Source organism: Sus scrofa, chromosome 1 (genome assembly GCF_000003025.6).
Source record: "Sus scrofa isolate TJ Tabasco breed Duroc chromosome 1, Sscrofa11.1, whole genome shotgun sequence".
Classification (NCBI taxonomy): domain Eukaryota; kingdom Metazoa; phylum Chordata; class Mammalia; order Artiodactyla; family Suidae; genus Sus; species Sus scrofa.
This window is the reverse complement of record NC_010443.5, coordinates 66,252,141-66,277,714: the sequence shown is the minus strand read 5'-3', so window position 1 is coordinate 66,277,714 and position 25,574 is coordinate 66,252,141. Positions and strand designations below refer to the sequence as shown.

At 43.7% G+C, this 25,574-nt stretch overlaps 1 protein-coding gene and 1 pseudogene across 3 annotated transcripts in view; both read left to right on the top strand.

The window, feature by feature from the left end:
* The window catches only part of FAXC (failed axon connections homolog), an 85,875-nt gene that overhangs the window by 32,086 nt on the left and 28,215 nt on the right, over window positions 1-25,574 (top strand). The window lies entirely within an intron of this gene.
* LOC100737862 lies at window positions 2,360-3,454 on the top strand (annotated as a pseudogene).

The window sequence follows — 25,574 nt, the reverse complement described above, 5'->3', positions numbered from 1 at the left end:
AAAAAGAGCTGTATCTGTGATTTAGAAATTTGGCTCTGTTTTTGTCATAGAGGATGGATTGCGTCTGAGGGGTAGGTGGTAAAGAGAGACCAAAGACAGGCGGTGACTATCTGTGGATGTAGTTTAAAGTTTCTAATTAATTCAAATTCAAATAAAAATTAAATTTAAATAGAATCAATTAAACAAAATGAGTGAATTTTAATTTTGGCGTATTAAAAAAAATCTTTAGGAGTTCCTGTTGTGGCTCAACAGTAACGAACCTGACTAGGATCCATGAAGATGTGGGTTTGATCCCTGGCCTTGCTCAGTGAGTTATGGATCCAGCATTGCCATGAGCTGTGGTGTAGGTTGCGGACACAGCTTGGATCCCACGTTGCTGTGACTGTGGCGTAGGCTGGTAGCTGCAGCTCCAATTTGACCCCTAGCCTGGGAACTTACATGTGCAGCAGGTACGGCCCTTAAAAACAAAACAAACAAACAAAAAACCAAAACAGAAACCTTTACAATCAGATCAAGGAGAAACTGAATAGAAAATATGATTTAATGATATAAAATACACTAGGAGTATTGATTACGAATTGCTAGGAGGAAAATTATAATTCTCTCAGGACTGAAACGGCATTTGCTAATGAAATTCAGGATTCATTCCCGATAAAAACTCTTAGTAGAAGACCCGAAGACTAGTTCTTTAACGAGAACAAGGATGTTAAGCCAATAGCAAATGTCATACTTAATGATGAGCCACCAGGAGCATCTCAAAGTAAAATATAGGATAAGGACGCCCACTCTCATGATTTAATGTAGTTTTGGGAGAGCCTTTCAGTGTAGTTGGACAACATGAAAAAGAGATGATATCTTCATGTCAGAAAGGAGGAGACAAAATTATTATTTGTAGAAATTAAGAGATTAAGTAGCTAAAATAATGGAGATCAACTAGAGTTATTATGGATGACGGGAGCATTCATTGTGTTTGCAAATGTTACAAGCATGCAGATACCTACAGTTTTCTTGAATATCTCAAATAAGCAACTAGAAAATATAATTTAAAAAATCCCAGTCACAGTAGCACTAGAAACTTAAAATGTTAGAAATATAATTTCTTAGAAATAGTCAGTACCTGCAGAAATAAACAGTCCTAATAAGAGAGAGAAGTTTTAGCAAACGGAGGGTGTACTTTCATTCACTGACTGATGCATTCGTTTGGGAGTGGTGACTCGAGAGCCAGAGGCAAACCCCAGCTCCCTCACTTACTAGCTCTGCGACCCTGGGCCCATTTCTTAACTCTCTGGGTCTTAGTTTTCTCATGTATAAAATAGGGACAATCACAGTGAGAAAGAAAGTCATACGTGAAGTGCTCCGAACGGTGCCTGGCACGCAGGAAGCAATGTAACAACAAACATATTAAAGTACAACCCTGACAAGTGTCAGGAAGGAGAAGTTCAAGGTGCCATGAGAGCCAAGAAGGGGGTCGCCTAGAGGTCAGGGCTAGTCTCTGTTTAGTTTTGCGTGGTCCTATGTCCCCTGTGGGAAGGTACGTGTTTGAAGCAGGGATACCCCATGCAGTGAGTACCCGATTTGCACCTCAGGCAAGAAGGGCACACATTGTCTAGTTCCACTCTCCTCCCCAAAGGGTAAGAGTCAGAAGAGCATGGAGGAACAGAAAGGTTGGGTGTTTTGGGAAGCAGTGTGGGTGGAGGCAGGCAGCCTCATGGCCAGCCCATCAGAGGAGTCCTGGAGTCAGATCCCTGGGCTCAGACCTTGGGCTCCACCGCTGACCAGCTGTGTGACTTAATATGAATGACTCGAGTTTTTTCACCTGCAAAATAGGTGCACCTGTAGAGTAGGTACAGCCAAGAGTGTGAGGACTAAATGATTGATGATTGATACGACATTCACTACAGTGTTTGGCACATAATAAATGCCAAGTAAGTATTAGCTATTTTACCAACTTTACAGGTTTTGTATGTAATGCCATTTCATTAGGAACATTATTTCCTGGGAAAAATTACTTGTGAGAAAAACCTTTTTTTCCCCTGATTTTTACATTTATTTGTTAAGTTTAGAAATTCGGAAGGGTTCAGAGTCTCTTCATATTCTCTGTCCGAGTGGTGAATCCTCCGTTTATAGCTGCCATCCTGGCCCTGGCTGTGCCGGTTTTGAAATTCTCAGGAGGAGGACCCTTGTGGTTTCTGATTCCTAACTAGTGGCGGTGTCCCTCTGTGAGGGAGACGTATCGGAGTCACCAACTTGGCGCCCCGATGCTGTCGGGGCATGATGGGCGGTAATGGGGGTGATGGAGGGACAGGCAGTCTGTGGTCGGTGCCGACTCCTGGGGTCCAGTGTCTCACAGTGACCTCTAAAAACTGCCCAGGCCATTAAGGGTGTGCATATCTGAAAAGCCACCAAGTATCTGAAGGATGTCACTCTACAGAAGCAATGTGTGCCATTCCGTCATTACAATGGTGGAGTTGGTAGGTGTGCCCAGGCCAAACAGTGGGGCTGGACATAGGGTTGGTGGCCCAAAAAGAGTACAGAATTTTTATTGCACGTGCCCGCAAATGCAGAGAGTAACAGTAATGATGAACTTAAGGGGCTGGATGTAGATTCTCTGGTGTTTGAGCACATCCAGGTGAACAAAGCCCCCAAAATACTGTGCAGGACTTAGAGAGCTCATGGTTCCATCAACCCTTACATGAGTTCTCCCTGCCACACTGAGATGATCCTTACCAAAAAAGAGTGATTGTTCCTAAGCCAGAACAGGAACAAGTTGCACAGAAGAAAACGATATCCCAGATATCCCAGAAGAAACAAAAACTTACGGCCTGGGAATAAATTTTGCAAAAATAAATGCAAATAAAAGTAAAAAAAAAAATTTGGAAAGATTCAGAAAAGCACAAGAAGGAAGATATGTCACTGAAATCTTATAGTGTATTCCTAACCACAGTTGCCATTTTGGTGTATACCTTTTTTTTTAAATGTGGTATGTATCTTCTCAATATTTTAATACATAACTTTGAATCATATAAGATTTGTCAACCAAAACCCCACTTTGCCCTCTGCTCCCTTTATATTTCTGTTCTGTTACTAATCCCAAGTCTACAGGCATGCACTTGAAGTGGAGGAAAATGAGACAGAATGAGCATAAGAAATACAAAGCTGTATCCCCCATTAGCACAGAGATGCTGGAAGAGAAGATAGAATCTAGTGCAAAGTCATGTCACCCATTTGGCAGATGAGGAAACCGAGGCTCAGGAAGGTTGAATAACTTGCCCACAGTCAGACAAATAGTAAAATGTGGAGGCAGAAATCAAATCCAGGCTGTCTGACTCTAGTTCTCTGCTATTTTCTGGCCCAGCAACTACCTTGAAGTTCCCCGGGAGCTGTGACTGAAAGGGGATCATGTTATGTCAGGACGACTCCTTTAGAGCATTTTCTGAAGTTGCCAGAACTTCAGCTGGCAAGGTAAAATGTAATCTTCAAGGTAATTTTACAGTTTCTTTTATGACATTGCTCCTGGAGGCTGAGGGCAGCAAGAAATAGGAGTCTTATCATTGATGTTGGTTTCCTGCACTTTGTGAGTTAAAGTCATAGTCGTCCTTAGGAGGCTAGCTCCCAACAAAGAGATAGATGTGTTAAGACTCCAGGTGGAAGCGCACAAGCAGTTGAGGAGAAAAGCTCTCTTTTTTTAGGAACTGCTATTGAAAGAGCCAGGTAATAAATTGGAATTTGTAAATGAAAGTAAGAAAACAAGCTGATTTCTAGCCAACTGTACTTGACTGATACAAAGTGAAATGCACTTTTTCCTCCCAGTCTGGAACCTTCTATTGAGTCATAAGAATGGTTTGAGGAGTCTTTATTTTTCAGACATGTGCCATTGGATTGGCACATGTCAAAGAGCCAAACCTACTGTTATTTTAATAAACACTAGTATGTGATCTTGGCTATTTAATAAAGAGGAAGGGGATGCAAAGTGGTGCTTCCTTTCAAAGGGAGCAAAATGAGTCGCTTGCCATGTGTGCCTCATGTCACTGTATCAGCACCTATAGTTACAATGTGATATGGTTTTTCAGAATGACTGTATTTTTGCTATTGAACTAAAAAAATAAAATCATTAAAATTTTTGTTTTTCAGTTTGCATAAATAGTTTTGTTTTTATAATACATAGATATTTGACTGATCAATTAGTTCTTAGTTAAATAATACATAGAAGAGTAAAATAGGCTTTTGTGATTAGTAATAGAAAATCTCTAGCTCATGCTTAACCAGAAATGCCTTTGGAGTTTCATCCCTCCCAGTCTGAAAAGCCTTGCTATGGAGTAAAAGCAGTGATGCAGTGTATTAGTCTTGAATCTTGCATCTTTACCAATTTCATTGATGAGCTCTAGGAGTTTTCTGGTGGCGTCTTTAGGGTTTTCTGTGTATAGTATCATGTCATCTGTAAACAGTGCCAGTTTTACTTACTTCCTCCTCTCCTATTTGGATTCCCTTTCTTTGCTTTTCTTCTCTAATTGCTGTGGCTAGGACTTCCAGTACTCTGTTGGATAAAGGTAGTAAGAGGGTCTTCCTTGCCTTGTTCATTATCTTAGGGGAAATGCTTTCAGCTTTTCACTGTTGAGTGTGATATTAGCTGTGGGTTTGTCACATATGGACTTTATTGTGAGAGAGCTGGTCTCAGTGAGCTGGGACTCTGGAGCAAGAAGCTGGGCTTGGTAAGAAATGGATTGAGGGGAGTTCCCATCGTGGCTCAGTGGAAACGAATCTGACTAGCATCCATGAGGATGCAGGTTCAATCCCTGGCCTCGCTCAGTGGATTAAGGATCCAGCATTACCGAGAGCCATGGCGTTGCTATGGCTGTGGTGTAGGCTGGCAGCTGTAGCTCTGATTTTATCCCTAATCTGGGGACTTCCATATGCCAAGGGTGCAGCCCTAAAGAAAAAAAAAAAAAAAAAAAAAAAAGATTATGGCTGGGATCCTGTAGCTGTTGCACAGGAGCTACCCTCTATGGAGTTTATGACTTAGGTTTTTGCCAAACCCTGTCTTTCTTCTTCTTCTTCTTTTTTTTTTTGCTTTTTAGGGCCACACTTGAGACATATGGAGGTTCCCAGGCCAGGGGCTGAATTGGAGCTGTAGCTGCCGGCCTACACCACAGCCACTGCAATGAGGGATCCAAGCTGCGTCTGCGACCTATGCCACAGCTCACAGCAATGCCGGATCCTTAACCCACTGAGCGAGGCCAGGGATCAAACCCCCAACCTCATGGTTGCTAGTCAGATTCATTTCCTCTGTGCCATAACGGGAACTTCCCAAACCCTGTCTGCCGTTTTATACTCCCTGTCTTGTGGTTCTCAAGCTTCCCCCAGTCACAGTGCAAGATCTGGATTTGATGCATTTGGAAAGCAGCTTTTGTCAGGTGGACCAGATCTAAGGGTTATTAAGGAAGGTTGAGGTGGCAGTGCCTTGTATGTGGGCAGTCGGGATGGATTGAGACTGGGCCTAAGTTTCTTTTCCTGTCTCTAACTGACCCTAGGGCTCAGCTGGGGAAACAGGCTGCAGGATGGGGGTGTTGGTGGTGGTAGTTCAGACTATTACAATGGGGTCTTAAGGATGCTGTGCATTTATCTGGTCATGATGAAGCAGCACAGATGACTGAAATTTAATATTTCTTTGCCTTTGATTGGACTTTTATAGACCCTGCCTGGTGACACAGCAGTTACCTCATGGGAAAAGCAAATGAATAATTGGCACATAGAGTTGGTTTGGGAGACATAAGACATAAGATAATAAAGATACAATTTTAGGAGTTCCTGTCATGGCTCAGAGGAAACGAATCTGATTATCATCCACGAGGACACAGTTTCGATCCCTGGCCTCACTCAGTGGATTAAGGATCTGGCATTGCTGTGAGCTGTGGTGTAGGTCATAGATACAGCTCGGATCTGGTGTTGCTGTGGCTGTGGTGTAGGCCAGCAGCTGTAGCTCCAATTCAACCAACTCCTTGCCTGGGAACATCCATATGCCAAGGTGTGGCTCTAAAAAGACAAAATAAATAAATAAATAAATACAGTTTCAGTTATGAGGCTCAGCTGGGCACTGTTGGTGGGCAGTAAACACTTGCTAGATGAATGAAGGAAAGAATGAGTGAATTCAAGACACATTTAGCCGACAGTCAATGCGGCACTCTGGGATCTGTGGATCTGAGACTTTCTGAGCCAAAACCTGAAATTTGTGAATGCTTTTAAGATGTAGGAACAGAAATAGTGATGGGTTGTCTAAGTGGAAACTGCAATTTCCTACCAAGGAATGTTCTTTTTAGCCATGATGAGAGGCCTTAGGGGGAGTATACCTTTAAGAATTAGAATGCAGGGAGTTCCTGTTGTGGCGCAGTGGTTAACGAATCCGACTAGGAACCATGAGGTTGCGGGTTCGGTCCCTGCCATTGCTCAGTGGGTTAACAATCCGGCGTTGCCGTGAGCTGTGGTGTAGATGCAGACGCGGCTCGGATCCCGCGTTGCTGTGGCTCTGGCGTAGGCCGGTGGTTACAGCTCCAATTCAACCCCTGGCCTGGGAACCTCCATATGCCGCAGGAGCGGCCCAAGAAATAGCAACAACAACAACAACAACAACAAAGACAAAAAGACCAAAAAAAAAAAAAAAAAAAAAAAAAGAATTAGAATGCAGACAGAAGGGTAATGCCTTTGACTTAGGACTGTATGAGTTGACTGTGGGTGAACGTACATGCATTCTGTTCCTCCTGTGAGGGGCTGGGAACAAGTTGGGCACAGCCCTGGCCCTTAGCACTGCTGCCGGAGGGAAATATTGTCATAACATTTGTAATAGCAACATTTGTGAGAAGTAGCAGGTTCAACCGAGAGCATTTTTGTAGAGGAAACTGACATGCTGAAAGGAGTTTCGAAAGGCTTCTTTGAGAGGGTGACATTTAAGCTGGGCTCTGAAGATAAGCTGGAGTCGGGTTGGCATGTGTGTGGAGAGAGGAACTGGGGTGCTGCAGGGAGGAGATGAACTTGGAACGTAGAAGGAACATCACATGTGAAGGCTCTGAGCGGAAAGGCAGCTGGGAGCCTTCAAGCAACAGGATGATGGCCAGTGTGTCTGGAAAGCTGGTGAGAGTAAGAAGTGTGGTGTGAGGTGGAGGTAGGTGGGGCCTGGATCCTACAGGCCTTCCATATCACATAGATAACTCAGCCTTTTATTTTTTTTAGGGCTGCCGGCAGCATATGGAAGTTCCCAGGCTAGGGGTTAAATCAGAGCTGCTGCTGCCGGCCACAGCCACAGACACAACACAGAATCCGAGCTGCGTCTGTGACCTACACTGCAGCTCACAGCAACACACCAGATCCTTAACCCACTGAGCGAGGCCAGGGATTGAACCTGCGTCCTCATGGATCCTAGCCGGGTTCGTTACTGCTGAGCCACAGCAGGAACTCCATAACTCAGGCTTTATTCCGAGAGCAGTGAAATCCATCAGAGGTTGAAAGTAGGGAAGTGGTGAGGACCTCATTTATGCTTATGATTCTAGAAGGGCCAAGAACAAATCTGGGCCTCTTGAGGAGCCTGGAAAGATAAGGTGGTTTTTGGACTATAGCCTTGGCAGTAAATTTAGTGAGTATATATGTGTGTCGGGGGAGGGAGGTGGTGATGGACGGGGCAGGGGGTGATGGACGGGGCAGGGGGTGAGGATTGACCACGTTCTCTGTGTGAAAGTTTAGTAATAAGCAGAGTAGCCATTCCCAGAGCCGGGGACCCCTGGAGAGAAGAGGAAGATCATGAATTTCAGTTGTGGACATACCGATTATGTGATCCTGAGACAGGGGCATGAGTGGAGAGGAAGTGTATGAAAAAATACATACACTTTCAAATCAGTGGAGAAAAGACCAATTAATTCAGTCAAATGGTCTTAGAATAGCTGGCCAACCATCTGGAACAAAATAAATACACCCTGACTTTACGTCATACCCCTGAATAAAATCCAAACAGATCAAGCATTTCAGTGTAAAAAATAAAACCACAAAGGTGCCAGGATAAAATATGGGAAACTTTTATATAATCTTAATTTGGGAATATTTTTCTAATAATGGCACCAAAGGGGGAAACTAGAAAAAGAAAAATTGATGTGGTAGCTTACGTGAGAAAAAGAAAACAAACCTCCTTTATGTCAAAAATCACCATAAATAGGAGTTCCCGTCATGTTGCAGTGGAAACGAATCCGACAAGGAACCATGAGGTTGCCGGTTCGATCCCTGGCCTCGCTCAGTGGGTTAAAGATCTGGCATTGTTGTGAGCTATGGTGTAGGTTGCAGACGTAGCTCGGATCTGGTGTTGCTGTGGCTCTGGTGTAGGCCGGCAGCAACAGCTCCGATTAGACCCCTAGCCTGGGAATCTACATATGCCGCGGGTTTGGCCCTACAAAGACAGAAAAGACCAAAAAAAAAAAAAAAAAAAAAAAAAATCACCGTAAGTAAAGTTAAGATTGAAGTGGGTAGGTTGAGAAATGTTCATGACATGTGACAAAACAATTCATATTTCTAAATTTATGAAGAACTTTTACAAATCAGTAAGAAAAGTGAGTACCTAAGGAGAAAATGGGGCAAAAGACATAAAAAAGTTAATTTGCAAAGACAATACAGATAATCAACAAACACTTGATTATTAATGTTCAACTTCTTTGGTAATCAAAGCAACACAGATTAAAAAATCAGGTAACACTCTGTCCATCAAATTAGCCAAGTTTTTTTTTTTTTAATTTAAAAAAACATGTGAAGTGTCTACAGGGGTGTGGAGGAATATTCCTCTGCTGGTAGGAATAAAAAACGAATACTTTCTGAAGTTGAGTTTCACAGTTTCAGAAGTCATAGAATTTTACATATTTACAGTGGGCCCTCTGTATGCACCTGGGTTCCGCGTCTATGGTTCAGTTGAGTGTGGTTTGTGTACTCTGTTTAGGATCTGCGATTGGTTGAATCTGTGGATGCGGAACCTGTGGATATGGAGGGCTGACCAAAATACTTAAACATCCGCAGAGTTTGGTATTTGCGGGAGTCCTGGAACAGATACCCCAGGAGTGACTGTATTTACCAAATATCAAAGCCTTTGGGGTTTCTTCCTAAGAAAAGTATTTCAAAGATTTTATTTCTTTAATCTATAAAGAGGATTATAATACTGAAACATTGAAATGTTACTCATTAATAGTATGGATTTTTTTTTTTTTTGTCCACAGTTTTTGGCTTTTGTTTAAGATGTTTACAGGAAACTTAAGGTACTAGGCTCTCCCCATACCCCCATCCTCCCCCCCCCCCTTTATATTGTCAACTTTCTCTTCTTTCAGAGCACCTGAAGGTTTCACCATGGCAGAACACATGTAAATGATATATCCTTAGTTGCCCACTTGTGGATCCTTTGTAAGTAATTTGCACTTCTCTCCAGAATGAGTGATACATTTTATCAGTTCTCTTTGGTCACAGCCATACGCAAGTTATTCCTATTGCAAAGGATGTTCTAATGAGTCCACAGATGCTCAAATCCCAGGGTTGACCCACAGATGCTGTAATGTCAGGAGGTTGATGTTTGTGAGAGAGCTCAGGACTTTAAAAGTTCTTTTTTTTTTTTATTTTTGTCTTTTTGTCATTTTCTTGGGTCGCTCCCTCGGCGTATGGAGGTTCCCAGGCTAGGGGTCGAATCGGAGCTGTTGCTGCTGGCCTACTCCAGGGCCACAGCAACTCGGGATCCGAGCCGTGTCTGTGACCTACACCACAGCTCACGGCAACGCCGGATCGCCAACCCACCGAGCAAGGGCAGGGACTGAACCCGCAACCTCATGGTTCCTAGTCGGATTCGTTAACCACTGCGCCACGACGGGAACTCCTAAAAGGTCTTTTTTTTTAAAGGATACAAAGCGACAGCAAGGAGAAAGCCTTAACACTCAGCTCATAACTTGCTTCTATATAAGTAAGTTGAATTAAAGTCTAAGCTAGATGAGAAGGTCAAAGAGCATTTCAGTATTTTTAAACAACCAAAGACTAAGAAGCAAATTATTTGAACATTATTAATTACTATTTAAAATTTTGTTTTTATGACCATATGTGTGGCATATGGAAGTTCCTGAGCTAAGAGCTGAATCAAACCTGCAGCTGCAGGCCTGCATGCCACAGCTTGCAGCGACATCAGATCCTTAATCCACTGAGTGAAACCAGGAATCCAACCCACATCCTCATAGATACCATGTCAGGTTCTTAACCCACTGAGCCACAATGGGAACTCCTGAACATTGTTTTTGTGTCACTTATGCCTACCGGGTGCTTTGCTAGGCTCTTGGAAACAACAATGAATAAGAATGGTCTCTACTTTCAAGAAGGTTATAATATAGTAGAGCTCACATGTCTAGGTTCAAACAACATCTTAGAATGTGAAAAATTTCCTGTGTGATCTTGGAATTCCATTTGTAATCTTTCAGAAATGGGGAGCCAGGAAATATGTCGGAAGATAGAGATAGGAAATCATCTGTTTCCAAAAGGGGAGGGAGAATTAGATTCTCATAATGCGATAAAACACTAGAATGAATTATTGGATAGATGGCTGGTTCTCTTGAAGGACTATTACTGGTTCATTGTGAATAACCAATAGTGACTGCAGTTATCCCTCAGTGTCCACTGGGGATTGGTTCTGGGACCTGCTGCTTTACCAAAGTCCACAGATGCTCAAATCCCAGGGTTGACCCTTTCTATCTATGGGTTCGGTGTTGTTGGATTCAACTAACCTTGGACAGTGTGTGTATACAGTGTATTTATGGAAAAAATATGTATAAGTGGACCTGCAGCAGTTCAAACTCATGTTGTTCAAGGGTCAACTGTACTGTATTTTCTTGACTTTCCGGACCTACTAATTGGATAGGCAATCTCTTGATTTCTTCAGACCATTGGAGACCATCTCTCATGATATGCTTGTCAAGATGGCAGATTTTCAAAGGGGGCCTCATGGATGCATATGGTGCCCTAAGCTGTCTTGAGGGGACTGGTTTGGGGGAGGCGGGAGGGAGCCATCTCTGATTGGACTCTCTCTACCCTTTCTTCACCTAGAGAGGCTCTTCTGTTATCTGTTTATGTATTGGGAATCTGTTGTATTTTGTTTGTTATAGAACTTCCCTGACTAAAGAAAAAAGTGTGAAATCTCCTGGATTAATTGGTGGTGGATGCCTGCTTGGTTGAATAACTGTATGCATGAAGGGTGCCCATTAATGAATTGATATTACCTGAATCTCCAAGGACACTGCCCTTGACTTTTCTCAAAGATCTGTTGACAACTTCAAAGACTTGCTTAATGATTTTTTTTTTTTTTTGTCTTTTTTGCCATTTCTTTCGCCTCTCCCGCGGCATGTGGAGATTCCCAGGCCAGGGGTCTAATTGGAGCTGTAGCCACCTGCCTACACCACAGCCACAGCAACACCAGATCCAAGCCGTGTCTGCGACCTACACCACAGCTCACGGCAACGCTGGATCCTTAACCCACTGAGCGAGGCCAGGGATTGAACCCACAACCTCATGGTTCCTAGTCGGATTCATTAACCACTGCGCCACCACGGGACTCCCTTAATGATTTTTAAATAATAGCTAAAAATTGGATAGAGAAATCAGGAATCAAAGCTGTCAACCTTGGAGTTCCCTTTGTGGCTCAGCGGAAATGAATCTGACTAGTGTCCGGGGACACAGGTTTGATCCCTGGTCTTTGCTCACTGGGTTAAGGATCCGGCATTGCCATGAGCTGTGGTATAGGTCGAAGACATGGCTTGGGTCTGGCATTGCTGTGGCTGTGGTGTAGGCCGGTGGCTACAGCTCTGATTAGACCCCTAGCCCGGGAACCTGGATATGTCTTGGGTGTGGCCCTAAAAAAGACAAAAAAAAAAAAAAAAAAAAAAAAGAGAGAGCGAGAGAAAGACTTAAGGCTTTTGGTTGATTTCAGTCTCAATATGTTACCAGCATGATGGGCTTCCAAAGAAGCTAATAAAAACCAAAAACCTAGCCTGTCTAAAACCAAGCATAATGTCTAAGCTTAAAAGTTGTTTCCTCAAGGAAGCCTTTCTGGAATTTTTTTCTAGAGTATGTTGGGCAGACCTGTACCATGCTTCCAGGCACCTGGCCTTTCTTCCCCAGAGCACTCCCTGTACTTTCTCTCAATTATTTGATTGTTATGGTGGATTCGTTTGGATCTCTAGGGCCTGACCAAATGCCTGACACACAAACTTTCAGCAAGTGTTTGTTGAACAAAGGAGTCCAATATTCAACTCCGGGATCTATCTTTTAAAAGGAATGTGGCCAAACCAGGAGGTAAAGAGAAGAGTGGTTAGCAAGGTGATTAGTCTCAAAATAATTTCATATGAGGAATTTGGGGGTACCAGGCATAGATCATCTGCAGAAACGAAGATGTCGGGCTCACATAGTAGCTTTTTTCGAGTGTTGAAAGTGGGTAGTAATTAGGTGTTGCTGCAGGTGATTGGCATATTTGGGCAGAGGAGAGGAGGAGAGAGCAGCGGCTGGCGTGTCCAAGTGGCGAAGTAAGAAGCGATGGCAGATCAGGATAAGGTGGCACTTCCAAGCAGACCCCTGAGAAGCCGGCAGGGCTCACCCTGGGATGTGGTCTGTGCTGCCATTCTTTGAAATCACTCTGAGGTGAGGGTGAGGGTAGCTGAGGGTTTTTTTTTTTTTTTTTTTTTAACAGACAAAGTGGTGTTTAACTGCAAATGGTCCCTGGGAGTCCTTCCATTTCTGATGGTTTTATGATTTTATATTCTTTCTCTAGAGAGAAGAGCAGAGCTGATTTTTTAAGTTTTAAGAGGAGGCAGAGTCCCAAGGGGAGATTCACTCTCATGTCCTGGCTGATCTCTTGGATTGTCTTGTGTGTTTGGGCTGCCACTCATGCCTTTGGAAGGCATGGTGCTTCCAATGACCTCTGTGTACTCTGTGTCCTTTGCTATTAAATCTACTTTTTTGAACAATGATTGATTTCCAATAAACCTCCCTTTTAATCTTCCCCTTCTTTTAAAGTCATTTTTACTCAAAGACTTTTGGGCAGTAGCAAGTGTTATTATTATTTTTTAAATTAATTATTTTTTTAATAGTTATTTCCCCAATACAGTTTTTTTGCTCCTGTACAGCATTGTGACCCAGTTACACATACATGTACATATTCTATTTTCGCATATTATCATATTTTTTAAGAGAGCTTGGGAATAGGCTTTTTTTTTTTTTTTGGCTTTTTAGGGCCACATTCAAGGCATATTGAGGTTCCCAGGCTAGGGGTCAAATCGGAGCTGTAGCCATTGGCCTACACCACAGCCACAGCAACGCCAGATCTGCGCCTTGTCTGCAGCCTACACCCCAGCTCATGGCAATGCCAGATCCTAAACCCATTGAGCAAGGCCAGGGATTGGACCTGAGTCCTCATGGATACTAGCTGGGTTCGTTACCACTGAGCCACAATGGGAACTCCAGAAATAGGCTGTTTTAATAGCTGCTCTTCCTACCCTGTTTAATTACATCGTGTGAGCAGCACTGCATTCACATAAGGCATTTAGGCCGAGGCTGGGAGCCACCTGGCACCCGGCAGCCACACACTGTGCCTCCCAGGAGAAGGGTTGGGGGGCGAATCTTCCAAACTAGGCAGCAGACAAGGATGAGAAACATTAGGTTATAGCTATGTAAATATGAGCATATTTAGCATATGTTGTGTAACTGAACAGAGGGAAGAGGAGGAGAATAAAGACAGGGGTAGTTATGCCTGTCAAGCTAACTGGTAAGATAAAACCCACAGATAAAGAAGAAGATAATAGACACTAAAATGGATGTTCTGGAAACTCAAAGCTGTGTTTTCTAATGCAGGTTCTAAGCCCTTTCCAAATTACAGGACCTGTCTAGAACAGTGGTTCTCAGCCCTGATTACTCGTTAAGATCACGGCTGGGACAGGTACTTTTAAAACTTGGGAGGTGGTTCAGGCATGTTTGTCAGCTAACACAGGGCAGCTGGAAGGGCTGGCATGGCTGCTGGAAGGAGAACGAGGTGGGTAAAGGGCCATGGGAGGGGTCACATGAGGGGACTGTCTTGGTTTGGGTGACCCTGGCTGGTTGTCTGCATGGTCCTTAGTCCTTAACCTTAGTCTTTCCTATTTCCATGTCACAAACCTCTTATGTACACTGCAGGGTGTTTTTTTTTTAATTTAAAAAATTTTTTTAGATACTATTTTTAACAGCGTCTTGAAGATGTTGTAGTCTTACAACACCCCTGAGACTAGTTATTTTCCAAATGAGAAAGGCAAATGAGGGTCAGAGAGGCTAGGGAACTGGTCTCTGGCGAGCAGCTAGTGACAACACGTTTCTTTCGCTCCAGGACAACTTCCGTATGTTTGCATTGGTGGTTTGTTAAAATCACCTGCAAGAATAGTAATAATTTGACTTGGAAACCATAAATTCTATTTTTATTTTTATTGATTGGGTTCCCATGAGAGTGTATGCTTTTCATATGTTCATACCGGAGTCTGATACTGACTGAGGTGAAGTGATTTACTCTGAAAGATCTTTTCATATTATACAATAACTGCAAGCTGCTTGCAGCTGCTAGTAGAGAGGGCCCTTAGATCAGATGCTCAGAGAGCAGCCACTCTTCTGTTCAGGCACTGCCTTCATTCCAGACTTCCTGAGGGAGAGGGGAGCAGTGGATGGTCTGGGGCCTGGTTATCTCAAATAGCCAGGGGTCTTGGGGCCAGGCCCTGCTCCTGTTGAAAGATTTGCATCCTTCTAGGGATGAGTCATGCGTGGCCTTCCAGTTTCATTGTTGCTATCTCAGTTGGTAAAAGTTGGTAAAAATATGTCGGCTATTCATGAAAGCAAAAAAGAAATTACTTTTATCAGATTAAAATGAAATGTTAATCAGAGCCGAGTTCTTAGAAATTGTTGTGGCTTATTTAGCAACACAAATGGGTTGATGTGATTCTGACGGAAGCAGCCTCGTCTCTGCTTTACCCTGGGGGTATTCTAGCTGTTTCTTCCCTGAGAAAAGTGCTTTGTGTTTACATTTTTAGGGTTCCAATTCCTGGATGATTAAAATAAAAGAAAAAAGAGAAATATTCACAGGATAGTGTCATATAGACAATAAATTTTTGGGGGTCTTATTTGGTATAGATTGTTGTTGTTTTTTGTTACATTAAAAAATTAAACTATAGGTAATTTACAATGTTGTGCCAGTTTCTGCTGCACAGCAAAGTGACTCAGTCAATCATATATGTACTTTCTTTTTTTAATATTCTTTTCAATCATGGTGTATCCCAGGAGATTGGATATAGTTCCCTGTGCTATACAGTAGGACCTTGCTGTTGACAATAGTTTTTTTTTTTTTTTTTTTTTAATGCTTTTAGGGCCGCACTTGAGGCATATGGAAGTTTCCAGGCTAGGTGGAATTGGAGCTGTAGCCACTGGCCTACAGCAATGCAGGATCTGAGCCGCATCTATGACCTACACCACAGCTTATGGCAACGCTGGATCCTCCATCCACTGAGCAAGGCCAGGGATTGAACCTGTACCTCATGGATGCTAGTTAGGTTCGTAACCCACTGAGCCACAACAGGAATCCCAACAATAGATTTTTAAATCTTATCTAGGTGTGTATGTGTTGGAGATGAGACCAGAATGAGAAGACTTTTGGCACTTTTCCCGTAATGCCAGATGTGGAAGTCCTGCCCATTTGTGCTGTTGGAGATGGGAAATTTCCCCTCTATCCCTCTTGAGTTCTTGTGTCTGGACTACTACATATGACAGATTAACTGAGAAAAAGAAACAAATTTTAATTTGTGAACATGCAGGTCTTATAGAAAGGCTACCCAGGAAGTGGCCAAAAGCTGGGGGCTTTTATATTTTTTAGAAAAAGAAACAATAAATGTGTGAGGAACTGACAGGACAAAGAAACACAGGCTTTGGGTGCTCAATTAGTGAGGAATCTAAACAGAGTTTGGGCTTGGTGTAGTAAATTAAAGACGTAACAAGGTTTGCTTATACAGGGTTCTCAGCACCGAATTCCCTACCTCTGGTGGTAAGGGTCCTTCTACCTCCAGATGCAGGGAGGGCACCTTCCACGTGGGGGATTTATTCCTGTGGCCAGAGAGACAGAGAGGAGGGTCAGCGTGTCCTCTTGCATTGGCTGTTAAGTAGTTTTAATTCAAGATTATCAATATGCCGTATGACATCTAGGGGTGGCCTGAGTGTTCTTTTGGGCTCATTTGCCTGGATAAAAATTCATTGAGTATGAAGTTCCCTTCGTGGCTCATCGGTTAACGAACCCAACTAGGATCCGTGAGGGTGAGGATTCAATCCCTGGCCTCGCTCAGTGGGTTAAGGATCCAGCGTTGCTGTGAGCTGTGATGTAGGTCGGCGCAGATGCAACTTGGATCCTGCATTGCTGTGGCTGTGGTGTAGGCTGGCAGCTGAAGCTCAGATTTGACCCCTAGCCTGGGAACTTCCATCATATGCTGCAGGTGCGGCCCTAAAAAGCAAAGAAAAAAAAAATTCATTGAGTAGATAGCCTAACTCTGGGAGGAATTGCAATGGAATGATGACGTGATGTATTCTAATATATTAGGTCAGTCATTTGGTCCTAGGTGAACCCAAAAACCTATTGTAGTCTACTTTACTCCCACACTTGATCACGGATGCCTCCAGACTCCAGGCGTCTTCCTCCTTCCTCCTACCCCTACCCCATCATTTTATCAGCTCCTCTCCGAATTTCCTTCCCTCCCACTCAGCGTAGCCAGAGATCCATCGTGGAAGCTACTGTCTCCCCCAAGGTCCCTCATCCGTCATCCCTCACGGTCCTCACCTCACAGTGCCCCAGTCAGCTGGTTGGCCTCTCTCACCTCATTGTGCTCAGTTCCATCCCTTCCACCCTCTCCCCTCAAATTCTTTCTTTCCTCTCTTCAGCCCTTATTTCTTTACAGCCTCCTTCTGCTTACCTACCTTTTTAGTCTATCATATCCTAAAAAAATACCTTTCCACGCCTGTCCTCTCTCTTGTTTTCCCTTTACACAGAAGCTTATAGGAATTGTAGCAACAATCGTTCTCTTCACTTGTCTCCCCTTTACATCATGAACCAGGGCATCCTGATCCCTGACCCTCATCCCATCCTGCCCCCAGATTGCTCTTGAAAGGATGAAAAACACCCTTCCTTATTGCCAGATGCACTTAAAAGCCTTATTTTTATTTTGGCCTTTTATTTATTTTAGTTAGTATTATTTTTTTTTTCAAGAGCCAAGTTTGTTGTTGTTGTTGTTGATTTCTTGCATTTGAAATAGTCCTCAGTGACATCCTTGGCCTGACTGAGGCTCTTTGCTGTAGTCCTTTGCCACTGCACAACTGCAACAGCCACTTTAAGGGGCTTCCCTCTCTGTCAGCTTTACAGAGGCACATCCACTGCCCTGGTTTCTCTTTATCATCAACTTTAATTAGGTTGACCCGATGTTCAGCAAAAACAGCCTCTCCCATCTTGACACATATAGGCTTAGCACCCAGAGATGGATGCAAGCACACCAAGATGGGCTTGGCGCTGGTCTAAGGTTTCCGCAGCTTCTCGAACTCCATGTGCTAGGCCGTTAGCAGATGAGGGTGGTCTGAATTCAGGACCTCCTGTAACCAGTGTTCATGTCTGTTTCGCCACCAGCAGTAATGGGCTCTGGGGGTGGGTTACCGGTGGAGCCAAATCTTGAATACCCCCTCCAGGTCCTCAGCAGCAGGGCGAGAGCACCTTTTATTTATTTTAGTTCTTAATTTTGAGCTTTTAGAAGTAGGGAACTTCTACTTGAAGGAGAGACTCTGAGGAGTTTCTCTTCCTTGCTGTAAGGCTGATGGAAATGAGATTGCTTGGGTGTTCAATGCAGAGGGTTCAGGCTTTCTCTTCCCCTGGAGTCTTCATCCTCGGTTTCATCTCTGCAGATTCCTGGGCGCGAGATGAGGAGGTGGTAGTCTCTTGCCCTTTCAGGTGTAGCCCGGTTGTTAGTTGGTGAATGTAGTCTATGAATGCACCGTAGCTTGCTTTCCTTACGTTACTCATTTACTGCTCACAGCGCTCCTGTCCATGAGGAAAATTTAGGCACAGCGAGGAAACTTGTCCAGGGACACCCAGCTAATAAAGGGTGGGGCTTGGATTTGAACCTAAGTAGTCTAGGAGAAGCCAGAAGACATTGCTGAACACTTTTTAGCCTTTATCTTACTTATTGGAAATCTCTGCCTCTTTTTCCCTGCTTTTCCTTTTCAGGTTCCTTAAATATTGATCATCCTCAGGGTTCGCTCCCTCACCCTCTTTTTATTTCCTGAATCTTGCTGTTTTCTGTAGCTTCACTTAAATATCCTGCAACCACCTCACATTCAGCACATCCCCAAACTCCTCGCCTTCCACCACAACAGCATCCCCTCCTGGTCTCTATCTGAATGGTAGTATCATTCATTCAGTTATTCAGGTTAGATGCCAAAAAGTCATTCTAGATTGCTCCTTCTCTGTTATCTTATGCCTGGCCTTCAGAGCTCAAGATTCCTGGGGCCTGCCTTCTTTCCAGTGTCATTTCTTTTCTTTTTTTTTTTTTTTTGTCTTTTTAGGGCCGCACCCACGGCATATGGAGGTGCCCAGGCTAGGGATCAAACTGGAGCTACAAATTAGCCTATGCCACAGCCACAGCAATGCAGAATCTGAGCCACATCTGTGACCTACACCACAGCTCACAGCAATGCTAGATCCTTAACCCACAGAGCAAGGTCAGGGATCGAACCTGTGTCCTCATGGATGCTAGTCAGATTCATTAACTGCTGAGCCACAACGGGAACTCCTCCGGTCTCATTTCTTAATTCTCACCCCTTGCCCATCCTGTGCCAGCCACCCTTGTCTTCTCTCTGCTTCCCAAGTGCACCAATCTTATCCTGACTTTGAAGTGCTTATCTCAGATGTTTCCACTGCTTGGAATTCCCACTCTCTAGATCTGTGCATCACTAGAATCTTCCTGACATTCATATCTCTGGGTAAATATCACCTCCACAGAGAGGCCTTCCCTGACCATCCAGGCGATGGTAGCTGTCAGTCACTCTATCACATCACCTCACTTAAATTCTCTGCAGTGCACTTCTCACTGGCTGATGCTTTCTTCTTTATTGATTGATTTGTTTATCATCTCTTCTGGGATGTAAACTCCATGAGAGCAGTGACCTTGTCTCTTAGTCCCAGCATTGCAAGCCGTCAGAAAGGTATCTTGCATATAATAAAAATAGTACTGGAGTTCCCGTCATGGCTTAGTGGAAATGAATCTGACTAGCATCCATGAGGACGCAGATTTGATTCCTGGCCTTGCTCAGTGGGTTAAGGATCCAGCGTAGCCGTGAGCTGTGGTGTAGGTCACAGATGAGGCTCGGATCTGGTGTTGCTGTGGCTGTGGCATAGGCCAGCAGCTGTAGCTCCGATTAGACCCCTAGCCTGGAAACCTCCCTGTGCTGTGGGTGTTGCCCTAAAAAAAAAAAAAGGCAAAAAAAAAAAAAAAAAAAAGTAAATCAGAATTGTAGGCTCTCAGTTCTCTTAGACTAAAATCCAAGGTCCTTTCCTTCATTCCCTGAATTCTCCTCACTCTACCCTCATTTCCTACTCATCCCTCATGTGCACCTTCATTCCTAATGCACCAAATTACCTTGGTTCCCTGCGGCACACCATGCTGCTTTGCAGTGTTTTGCCTTCACACAGGCTGCTTCTCTGGCCTTGCTTAATTTGATCTCAAGGCTTGTTTCTACTTAGAAATGTTCTTAGCGTACTGCCCAGCCTCCTCCAGCCCCCTGGGCTACCTGCACTGGGTGTTTCTCTTCTCTCCTGTTTCACTTTGTGCATATTCCTTCATGGAAGTACTGTATTGTACTCATTTGAGCTCCTGTGCCCCCCTCACACTCCCCCCCCCCCACCTTCTTTCAATGTTTTCTGTGTATATTATCATTTTGACTGGCTTCCCTGCAACCCTGGTACCTAATAGAAGACCTGGAAATAGTAGGCACTCAATAACTATTTGCTGAATGAGTGCTAACTTCCAAAAGGAATTTGAGGCAATCCATATATAAGACAGGGCAATATAATATATTCATTATCAGTAAAAACTTTCAGAAACCAATTGGTAAAAAACTATGTTCTTAGAATGAGTTTTGTTTTTTTTTTTCCCCCTTGGAATTGGGCATAATTTAACTTGAGTTTTTTGGTGACAAGATAAAAATGGAAGCATATGGGGCAAGTTATTTATTTTCTAGGAAAAGGAAAAGCAGTTTCTTTAATCGCAACAAATTTTTTTCTTGGTACTGAATTCTAGGATGAGATTCTTCCATAAAAGGTAGATTAAACTTCCTTATGGGCAGTGTTTTTTTGCTGTTGGTTTTTTTGTTGTCTTTTAGGGCTGCACCCATGGCGTATGGAAGTTCCTAGTCCAGGGGTTGAATTGGAGCTGCAGCTGCCAGCCTACACCACAGCCACAGCCACAGCAACACCGGATTCAAGCTGCGTCTGCGATCGACACCACAGCTCATGGTAATGCCAGATCCTTAACCCAGTGAGCAAGGCCAGGGATTGAACATGAGTCCTCATGGACACTGGTTGGGTTCGTTACTGCTGAGCCATGACGGGAACTCCTGTTTGTTTGTTTTTGTTTTTGTTTTTTGTTTGTTTTCTCTGACGGTGCCTGAGGCATTCAGATGTTCCAGGGTTGGGGGGGTGGAGGGATTGACCCTTCACCCCAGCAGTGACCTGAGCTGCTGCAGTGACAATGCCAGATCCTTAATCCACTGCACCACAAGGGTACTCTATGGACAGTATTTTTTTTTTTTTTAATGGCTGTATCATGGCATATGGAAGTTCCTAAGCCAGGGATTGAAGCTGAGCCATAGCTGTGACCTATGATGCAGCTGCACCAGCACAGGATCCTTTAACTGACTGTGCCAGGCTGGGGATCGAACCTGCACCTCTGCAGTGACCCGTTAGCATTCAGATTCTTAACCCAACCCGCTGCACCACAAAAGGGACTCCTGGTCACTGTTGTTGTTTTTTTTAAAGTAAATATGTAGTTAATTTACAGTGTTGTGCCATGAACAGTGTTTTTGAACATGAAAATGTGTAAAAAAATTTCCTTAACAAAAGCTCAAAGTTTAATGTTGAATTGCAGCTCCAAGGCATTTGTTTGGCGACCTACTTTAATACAGTGCCTATATTTTTTATTTGGATTTAATTTATTATGGTGTGGAGGTTAGAGAGCCTAGAAGTTTGGATAACTTGTCCGCCAATCACAGCCCAGGCACCTCCTAGATTCACACACACACATATGTATATGTGTGTGTGTGTGTGTGTATAGTTTTTGGGTTTTTTTTTTTTTTTTTGGCAGGGGGAGCAGGTGGTTTAGGGCAAGCTTTGGCAAGCCCTGAATTGGCTATTTTACATTTAATTCTTTGTTGACTACCTGGAGTCCAGCTCTTCCATGTTATTTGTTAAAGAGAGTTCTCCTTGAAAAGAGAACCCTCCTACACTGTTGGTAGGAATGTACATTGGTACAGCCACTATGGAAAAGAGTATGGAGGTGCCTCAGAAAACTAAGGATAGAGTTGCTATATGATCCAGCAATCCCACTCCTGGGCATACATCCAGACAAAACTGTAATTCAAGAAGTTACATGCAGCCCTATTCACAATAGCTAAGACATGGAAACAACCAAAATGACCATCAACAGATTAAGAAGAATGGATCTGAGTGGATTGAGAAGATGTGGTACATATACACAATGAAATACTACTCAGCCATAAAAACAAAATAATGTCATTTGCAGCAACATGGATGCAACTAGAGATTTTCATACTAAGTAAAGTAAGTCAGAAAAACAAATACCATACGATATCACTTGTATGTAGAATATAAAATATGGCACTAACAAGCCTATCTATGAAACAGAAACAGACTTACAGACAAGGGGAACAGACTTGTGGTTGCCAAGGCAGAGGGGATGCGGTTAGCAGATATAAGCTATGGAGTGGATAAACAACAAAGTCCAACGGTATAGCAGAGACAATTGTATTCAATATCCTATGATAAACCATAATGGAAAAGAATATGTATAAAGAAATAAATATATATATAAAAGAAGGTGTATATACAGCTAAGGCTACCTGGCTTCTTATATATTTGTTCCTCTTTTTTTTAGGGCCACAGGTATGGCATATGGAAGTTCCCAGGCTAGGGGTTGAATCTGAGCTGCAGCTGCCAGCCTACGCCACAGCCACAGCAATACTAGATCCTTAACCCACTGAGCAGAGTCAGGGATTGAACCTGTGTCCTCATGGATACCAATCAGGTTTGTTACCGCTGAGCCACAACAGGAACTCCTGCCTGGCTTTTTGACTCACAGAAACTGTGAGGTAATAACTGTTTGGCATGTAAGCTGCTCAGTTTTGAAGAGATCTGTTATGCAGCTATCAATAACAAACACACCTTGGGAGTTCCCATCGTAGCTCAGTGGTTAACAAATCTAACTAGGAACCATGAGGTTGCGGGTTCGATCCCTGGCCTTGATCAGTGGGTTAAGGATCCGGCAGTGCCATGAGCTGTGGTGTAGGTTGCAGATGCAGCTTGGATCTGGCGTTGCTGTGGCTGTGGCTGTGGTGTAGGCCGGTGGCAACAGCTCCAATTAGACCCCTAGTCTGGGAACATCCATATGCCTCCAAGCGGCCCTAGAAAAGGCAAAAAGACAAAAACAAACAAACAAACACACCTTACATAGCTGCAATCCTCTAATCTTGGTGTGAGCCTCCTTCAGCAGCTGCTTAGCTGTGAAGAGTACAGCCAGGTTGTCAGCAGCAAACAGTGCTTATCTTTCGATGTGGGCGGCAGGTACCGATTCTCAGTTGCCTCAAGTTATGTAGGTAAAACATTTTGCATCTTTTAGAAGTAGAATCTTATCTTTTAGTCTCTCAAGAGACTCTTATTACTACTCATTCTGATTTTAGCAGTTGTCTTGGCTGTGAAGAAACCTGGATCTATTTCAAGATTACAGAGTTTGGTGCCCAGGAGGTTTCTGTCTCTGGATTCAGTGATCTTTGAGAAAGTAATGCATGTATGCTGGGAAGAGAGTTATCTGGGACATTCTTAGCTATTTAGTGGTCAGGTTACATGGACAAGAGTGTTCAATAGGGGACTAAGAAGGCCACCCACAGAGTAGGAGTTAAAGTCTCAGTCCTGTCTCGGGAAAGAGGCATCACACAGAGTTCTCATGTGATACCCAACATACACATAGGCATATCATTATTTATTTATTTATGGCTGCTCCCAAGGCACATGGAAGTTCCTGGGCCAGGGATTGAATCCAAGCCCCAGCTGCAACCTATGACACAGCTGCTGCAACACCAGATCTGTTAACCCACTGTGCTGGGCTGGGGTTCAAACCCGCTCCTCTTCAGTGACCCGAGCCGCTGCTGTTGTATTCTTAATCCATGTAGTCTGATTCTGAACCCACTGCACCATAGCAGGAACTCCCTGGAATTCCATTTTTAAAGATGAGTTCGGTATCAATTTGATTTCATTCCAAGGGACCTGTGCCTATGGAGGGAATCTGAGGAATATCCACCGCTCTGGGCAGGTGCTAAACAATTCTGGGGGTTAAAGATCTTCACCGGTTTTTGGTGATTGCTCAGCTGTTTGAAAGTGGTTGAAGATCTTGGATTCCCATTAAGGTGAAACCTGGGGTCCATAAAATGAAGCCAAATCCTCCAGGAATGTGGAGCCTGCTTGCATGGCTTTGATGGCCAAACACAAAATCTGCCATTACAATCTACTAATATTGGACTTCCTGTTGTGGCTCAGTGGGTTCAGAATCCTACATTGTCTCTCTGAGGATGCAGGTTCGATCCCTGGCCTCACTCAGCGGGTTAAAGCCCTGGCACTGCCACAAGCTGCAGTGTAGGTTGCAGATGCGGCTTGGATCCGGCATTGCTGTGGCTATAGTGTAGGCTGGCAGCTGCAGCTCCATTTCAGCCTCTAGCCTGGCAACTTCCATCTGCTGCAGGTGTAGCCATAGAAATAAAAAAATAGAAGAACCTACTACTATTCAGCTTTCTTAAGAAAAGGGTAAATTCCTTATAAGAGAATTTGATTTAAATGTCAGCATGATACTGAGTTTGGTCTAATGTGTTATTTCATTAACTAAACCATATTTGGAGGCTACCAGATCGTCTTCATTGAATAAAGAGACAGAGCAGCTGGTTCCTCTGATTGCCCCAAACAGGCCATCCAGGACAGAAATGAAATTAAGGAGAAAGCCTTTTTTGGGTTGTAGTTTGGGTTGGGTGCTCTATTACTCTTTACCCTCAATGGTGTACTTGGGAAAGGAAAACTGGGGAAACCTAGAGAACTTGTATACCCCTCACATCTCACTATTTCAGTTGAAAGTCCAGATGGTCCTAAAATCAGCAACATTGCAGCAACTTCAAGAAGAGAGACAAATAAGAAGGCCCATCATCATGAGTCAGTAATACTACATCATCATTAGAGATGATGGTTCCTAAAGATTCCAGGAGCTGCTGTTTTAATCACATTAAATTATAGTAATAAGTGAGTCTAAGCAGGCCTTTGCCTCCTCCTGAGAAATACTTTCTTAATCTGGATATCCTGTGCGTGAAGTTTTTCCACAACTGGTGAAATTCCTTCATCCACATTTCCTGAAATTACAGTATATGCCCATGAATGCTTGGAGTGTCTGGAGTTGAGAAAGTACTCAGATGTGCTAATACAACTGAGGTGCAGAAGGGCACATGCAACCCAGTCTTTGTCGTGGGAATGTCTGTGCAGCCTTGTCTCATTCATAGGGAATTTTGAGAGCTGGGGCGTCAGCAAAGAGATTGGGAGGAAGAGATGCGATGACTGGTGTTGGTGGTCATTGAGGAAGGGGTCGAGATAGTTCAGACAAGCTGAAAAAAATCCTTTTTTGTGTGTTCTTCCAGAGAATTTTAGGAGTGTCTTGTTGCTTTCCAGAATGAAATCTGAGGAGAGATTAAATTTAGGGGCTTCTTTTGCTATGTCCCTCCACCCACCTTTGTCTTTTCCAGAGTGCTGAGGCAATTGGTGCAACCAGTAAATGTCAGAAAGTTGTTGGTTTTAATTCTGATATTTACTCATAAGGACCATTAATAACCTCACCTATAAGATAGCAATGCTCCCCCACCCCCAAGAGTTGAAAGAATCACATACTCACTTATTTTAGAGAATATGATTTTATGGGAATATGAACAAGAGCTGTGTGTGTGTGTGTGTGTGTGTGTGTGTGTGTGTGTGTGTGTGTGTGTGTCTTTTCAGGCCCCCACCCGGGGCATATGGATGTTCCCAGGCTAGGGGTCTAACCGGAGCTGTAGCCACCAGCCCACACCAGAGCCATAGCAACGCCAGATCTGAGCTGAGTCTGTGACCCACACCACAGTCTCATGGCAATGCGGGATCCTTAACCCACTGAGTGAAGCCAGGGATCAAACCTGCGTCCTCATGG